This window comes from Lathyrus oleraceus, chromosome 7 (assembly GCF_024323335.1).
Source record: "Lathyrus oleraceus cultivar Zhongwan6 chromosome 7, CAAS_Psat_ZW6_1.0, whole genome shotgun sequence".
Taxonomy (NCBI): Eukaryota; Viridiplantae; Streptophyta; class Magnoliopsida; order Fabales; family Fabaceae; genus Lathyrus; species Lathyrus oleraceus.
Window position 1 is genome coordinate 11,323,552 of NC_066585.1, and position 5,954 is coordinate 11,329,505.

Below are 5,954 nucleotides of genomic sequence, written 5' to 3' on the forward strand. Positions count from 1 at the left end.
TCTACTTGGCCACTAGTCTGTGGGTGGTATGGTGTTGCTACTCTATGCCTAACTCCATATTTTCTTAAAAGTTTGTCAAATATTCTCGATATAAAGTGTGATCCTCCATCGCTTATGACTAAACATGGTGTTCCAAATCTAGGGAATATATAGTTTTTAAATAGTTTGATTACTACCCTAATGTCGTTTGTGGGTGCAGCTATAGCTTCAATCCACTTAGACACATAGTCCACAACTACTAAGATATACCTATTTCCTAAGGATGGTGGAAAAGGTCCCATGAAATCTATACCTCATACGTCAAAGAGTTCTACTTCCTGAATGTTTCTTAGAGGCATTTCATCACGTCTTGAAATGTTTCCAGTGCGTTGGCATCTATGACATTTGACAATGCAAGCATAGACATCACGCCACATGGTAGGCCAGAATAGGCCAGCTTGAAGAATCTTGGCGTATGTCTTAGAGGTGCTCGCATGTCCACCATAGGGTGCAGAATGACAATGCTCGATAATATTATTTACCTCTTCTTCTGGAACGCAACGGCGAAAAATGCCATCTTTACCCCTTTTGAAAAGGAGTGGTTTGTCCCAATAGAAGTTTCTCACATCGTGGAAGAATTTCTTCTTGCGGTGGTAGTCAAGATCAGGGGGTACTACATCGGCAGCTAGGTAATTAACGAAGTCTGCATACCAGGGTACATTACTTATTGCTAAGGAATTTTGGGAGTGCTTATAAGAATCTAGGTTATTATCTTCAATGGTTTCTACTCTAGCAATCAGTCTATCATAGGCGAAATCATCATTTATGGGTACTAGTTCAGGTTTTAGATGTTCTAGCCTAGAAAGGTGATCGGCTACTACATTTTCAGTGCCTTTTTTTATCTCTTATGTCTAAATCAAACTCTTGAGTAATAGAATCCATCGGAGTAACCTGGGATTGGCATCTTTTTTACTTAATAGGTAACGAATGGCAGCATGATCGGTGTAAACTATAATTTTTGCTCCTACTAGATAAGATCTAAATTTGTCTATAGCGAAAACTACAGTGAGTAATTCTTTTTCAGTTGTTGCGTAGTTAAGTTGGGCAACATCTAGGGTTCTACTGGCATAATAAATGGCATGTAATTTTTTATCTTTCCTTTGTCCTAGAACGACTCCAACTGCGTAAGCACTAGCATCGCACATTATCTCAAAAGGTTCTGACCAATCAGGTGGTTTCATAATGGGTGCCAATACTAACGCTTGCTTTAAAAGATTAAATACGTCATTGCATTTTTCATCAAAAATGAATTCAACATCTTTCATTAAAAGTCCAGTTAAAGGTTTGGTTATTTTGGAGAAGTCCTTAATAAAACGCCGGTAGAATCCAGCGTGTCCAAGAAAGCTTCGGACTTCTCTGATGGTTTTTGGTGGTTTGAGGTTTTCTATAACTACTATTTTAGCTTTATCTACCTCTATACCTTTTTCAGAAACTATATGTCCTAAAATTATTCCTTCGGTTACCATGAAATGACATTTTTCCCAGTTTAGCACGAGGTTCACCTCCACGCATCTCTCCAGGATTTTCTCAAGGTTAGCAAGACAATTGTGGAAATCAAATCCGCAAACCGAGAAATCATCCATAAACACTTCCATGATACCATCAAGGTAATCTGCAAAGATTGACATCATGCAACGTTGGAAAGTAGTTGGGGCATTACAGAGGCCAAATGGCATTCGTCTGTAGGCAAAAGTTCCATAAGGGCATGTAAAGGTAGTTTTTTCTTGATCTTCGGGGTGGATAGGTATTTGGAAGAATCCAGAGTATCCATCTAGATAACAGAAGTAAGAGTGTCTGGCTAGACGCTCCAACATCTGGTCTATAAATGGTAAAGGGAAATGATCCTTCCTAGTTGCTTTATTTAATTTTCTATAATCTATACACATCCGCCATCCTCCTTCTAAACGTTTTGGTACATGTTCGCCTTTATCGTTTTGCACGACTGTGATGCCTCCCTTTTTAGGTACTACATGCACAGGGCTCACCCACTTACTATCCGAGATCTGGTAGATGATACCTGCCTCAAGTAACTTAAGAACTTCCTTTTTAACAACATCACTCATTATAGGGTTTATTCCTCTTTGATGTTCCCTAGAGGGTTTTGAATCTTCTTTGAGCGAAATACGATGCATGCATACGGATGGGCTTATACCTTTCAGGTCAGAGATATTATATCCTAAGGCTGAGGGATATCTTTGTAAAACATCTAAAAGTTGGTTCGTTTCCTCTTGGCTCAAGGTAGCACTAACTATAACTGGACGGTTCATCTTTTCATCGAGGAACTCATATCTCAGGTTCTTAGGTAGTTCCTTAAGTTCTAAGGTTGGTTTCTTAGGGCGTGGCATAGGATATGGGGTAAGGGATAAACATTCGTAAAGGTTATCATCGATGTAGGGTTTCTTAAAGTCATCATCTTCCCTTATGAGAGTTGATGGTAACTTAATTGTTTTTATAATTTCTTTTTGTTCTAATTCTCTAACACATTCATCAATGATATCTAAGGCATAACACGAGTCTCCCATCATAGGTGCCATAAGAAATTTCGAAAGTATAAATTCTATTTTCTCGTCACCTACCTCAAATGTCAACTTTCCTTTCTTGACATCTATTATGGCTCCTACAGTCGATAAGAATGGTCTACCTAGAAGGATTGGTATATCATTGTCCTCTTTGATGTCCATGACAACAAAATCAGTAGGGATAAATAACTGACCTATCCTAACAGGAACATCTTCTAAAATGCCTATCGGATATTTAACAGATCTATTGGCTAACTGAAGTGACATCTTAGTGGGCTGTAATTCTCCTAAGTTCAACCTCTCACAAACTGCTAAAGGCATTAGGCTCACACTAGCTCCTAAGTCTAGAAAAGCTTTTTCGATGACATGATTACCCAAAAGGCAAGGAATGGAGAAATTTCCAGGATCTTTATCTTTCTTTGCTAATTTGTCCTCGGAAATAGCATTACATTCCAAAGGCTTCGGATCGTCAAGTCTACGTTTGTTGGTAAGGATGTCTTTGAGAAACTTTGCATAAGAAGGTATTTGGGTGATGGCTTCTGTGAAAGGGGTTTCTACATGAAGTTTTTCTATTACTTTAATAAATTTTTGATACTGTTTATTGATCTGGGTTTGTTTGAGTCTTTGCGGATATGGTATAGGTGGTTTATATGGCGGGGGTGGTACGTAAGTTTTATCTTTAGGTTCTTCTCCTTTTTCTCGACCTTCCTGGTTTTCAGATTCCTCTGGTTCCTTTACTTCGTCTGTGGGTTTCGTACATTCCTTAGAAGTTTCGGGTTCACTCAATCTAGGGTTTGGTGGCTCATCATAAGCATTCCCACTTCGTAGGGTAATGGCATTGGCTTGTCCTCTCGAATTTTATTGAGGTTGTCCAGGGAATTGTCCTCCAGGTGTAGTCTGGGGGGCTAGGTTTAAAGCTACCTGAGAGATCTGGGTTTCAAGCATATTAGTATAAGTAACTATTTGGTCAACCTTGGTTCCTAACTGAGTAATCAATTCGTTAACATGAATGTTTTGGTTCATGAACTCCTTGTTTTGTTGGGTTTGAGCGGTGATAAAGTTTTCCATAATTTTCTCAAGGCTCGGCTTTGGTGGCACAGGTTACATAGGTTGATTTGATCTAGGGGCTTGATAACTAGGTCTCGGAGGTGCATTATTTTGGATATGGTTATTGTTTTTATAGGACAAGTTCGGGTGATTCCTCCATCCAGGGTTATAGGTATTCGAATATGGGTTCCCTTGGGTGTAGTTCACTTGCTCAGAGTGGGTTTTGTTTAATAGACTGCATTCTGCAAATTGGTGTCATTTGGTTCCACATATCTTACAATCCGACGAAATTGCGGCTACAGTATTCGGGTTTATGCATATATGCTCGACCTTAAGGGCTAATGCATCCATTTTAGCTTGTATCATGTCTATAGAGCTTAGTTCATGCACTCCTCCTTGGGCTTCCTTCTTCTCAACTGTCGCTCGTTCGACTCCCCATGATTGATGGTTTTGAGCCATATCTTCGATGAGGGCACTAGCTTCAGGATAAGGTTTGTTCATCAGAGCACCGCCTGCGGCAGCGTCGATGGTCATCTTTGTGTTATAGTGAAGTCCATTATAGAAGGTTTGAATGATTAACCAATTTTCTAAACCATGATGTGGGCATGCTCGTAACAACTCTTTATATCTCTCCCAAGCTTCGAACAATGATTCTCCTTGGTTTTGGGTAAATCTAGTTATATGGTTTCGAAGAACGGCGGTCTTACTCGAGGGAAAATATCTAGCAAGAAAAACTCTTCTAAGGTTATCCCAAGTCGTAATGGAATTGGGTGGAAGGGAATCTAACCACGATATGGCTTTATCTCTGAGGGAAAAAGGAAATAATCTTAAACGTATTGCCTCAGGAGAAGCTCCATTGGTTTTAAAAGTGTCTGCTAATTGAAGAAATATTTTTAAATGTTGGTTTGGGTTCTTAGTAGTGAGACCTGCGAATTGTCTCTGTTGCACTAGTTGCAACAGGGATGGTTTAAGTTCAAAATTATTAGCCGGGATGGTTGGGTTTACTATACTAGAACTAGATTCTTCATTAGATGGTTGAGTGAAATCTTTAAGAGGTCTTTGGTTTTGATCTTCGGCCATAGCTCTCTTAATTCTATGAAAGAATAAACGTGTGCGAGCGTAACGTTCAGGTTCCGCCAGAGGAGATACTAAGCTTAAACTTCCGGTGCTGCGAGTTCTTCGCATTGACCGGTGGGAAATAGCCTAAGTCTAAATGATATAACAACAGGAAAATGAAATTTGACGAAATTGGTCCCCGGCAACGGCGCCAAAAACTTGATGCGGTGTTTCGCAAGTATACGAACGCGTCAGAGTAATATAAAAGATTGTCGAATCCACAAAGACCAAGTGTCAATCTATCGTTATCTATTGGTATGGTGTTTATCAAAGGAAATCAAAATAGGTGTTTTTGGAGTGTGCAATGAAAAGTAAAGTATTGAAATAAATTTAATTAATAAAGGCAGGGTCGAATGTAATTCACGTAATCAATTAATAATCCAAGTACTTGCTAATAGAACTACTTATGGGCAATGTTTTCTACTTTGAAAAGAACTAATTTAACAGGAACTGTCGCTTTCGCGTATTCAGAACCGAGTTGTACTCCCTAATCAAACCCTCTTATTGTCACTTATAAAAAGGCGCACATTGCGTTAGAGTAGTAAACCTATTTTTAAGAAATATAGTATCTTGACTAAGTTGAAAAGTATTATAACCTGGATTTCTTAACCAAAAGAGGTACTTACGAACCAGACTCTAAACTTATAAACGCGTTCGAAAATAGTTGTAAAATCTCTTTTCTTCTTAAATTAAGACTCCTAATGAACTAAACAAAGCGCTTTCGCTGTTTTTGAAATAGTTAAAAACAATTAAGTTTAAAAAGACGTTGGACGGCTTTCGATCTTACCCAACGGAATTGAAGTGCGGGAAAACTTAAGTTGAAAGTTAAAATAGCCCTTAAGTGTTTCTACGAACAATTGTACGAATTATCGGTTCAATTACGATCCTTACATTCTAACCTTATAAATTTAGTAGAAATGGTAAAGTAAAAGTGCATTAAAATAAATAAAAGTAGTGCGAGTGCGGAAAGTAAATAAAAGTAGTGCGAGTGCGGAAAAGTAAATAATTTAAAGCGAGTACGAGAAAATAAATAATTTAAAGCGAGTGCGAGAAATAAATAATTTAAAGCGAGTCTGAGAAATAAATAAAAGTAAAGCGAGTGCGAGAAATAAATAAAAGTAAAGCGAGTGCGAGGAAATAAACAAAAGTAAAGCGAGTGCGGGAAAATAAATAAGGTAAAGACAAGTAATAAAAACCTGCTCCAGTCGGAGGGTTGAGTAAATTGCAAAGCAG

General features: G+C 38.4%; 1 non-coding gene across 1 annotated transcript; it reads left to right on the forward strand.

The window, feature by feature from the left end:
- The first annotated feature begins 4,194 nt into the window (after positions 1 to 4,194).
- On the forward strand, positions 4,195 to 4,301 carry LOC127108791 (small nucleolar RNA R71). The gene has a single exon (XR_007796303.1). It is a non-coding gene; the product is annotated as a small nucleolar RNA R71 (small nucleolar RNA).
- The last annotated feature ends 1,653 nt before the right edge of the window (positions 4,302 to 5,954 follow it).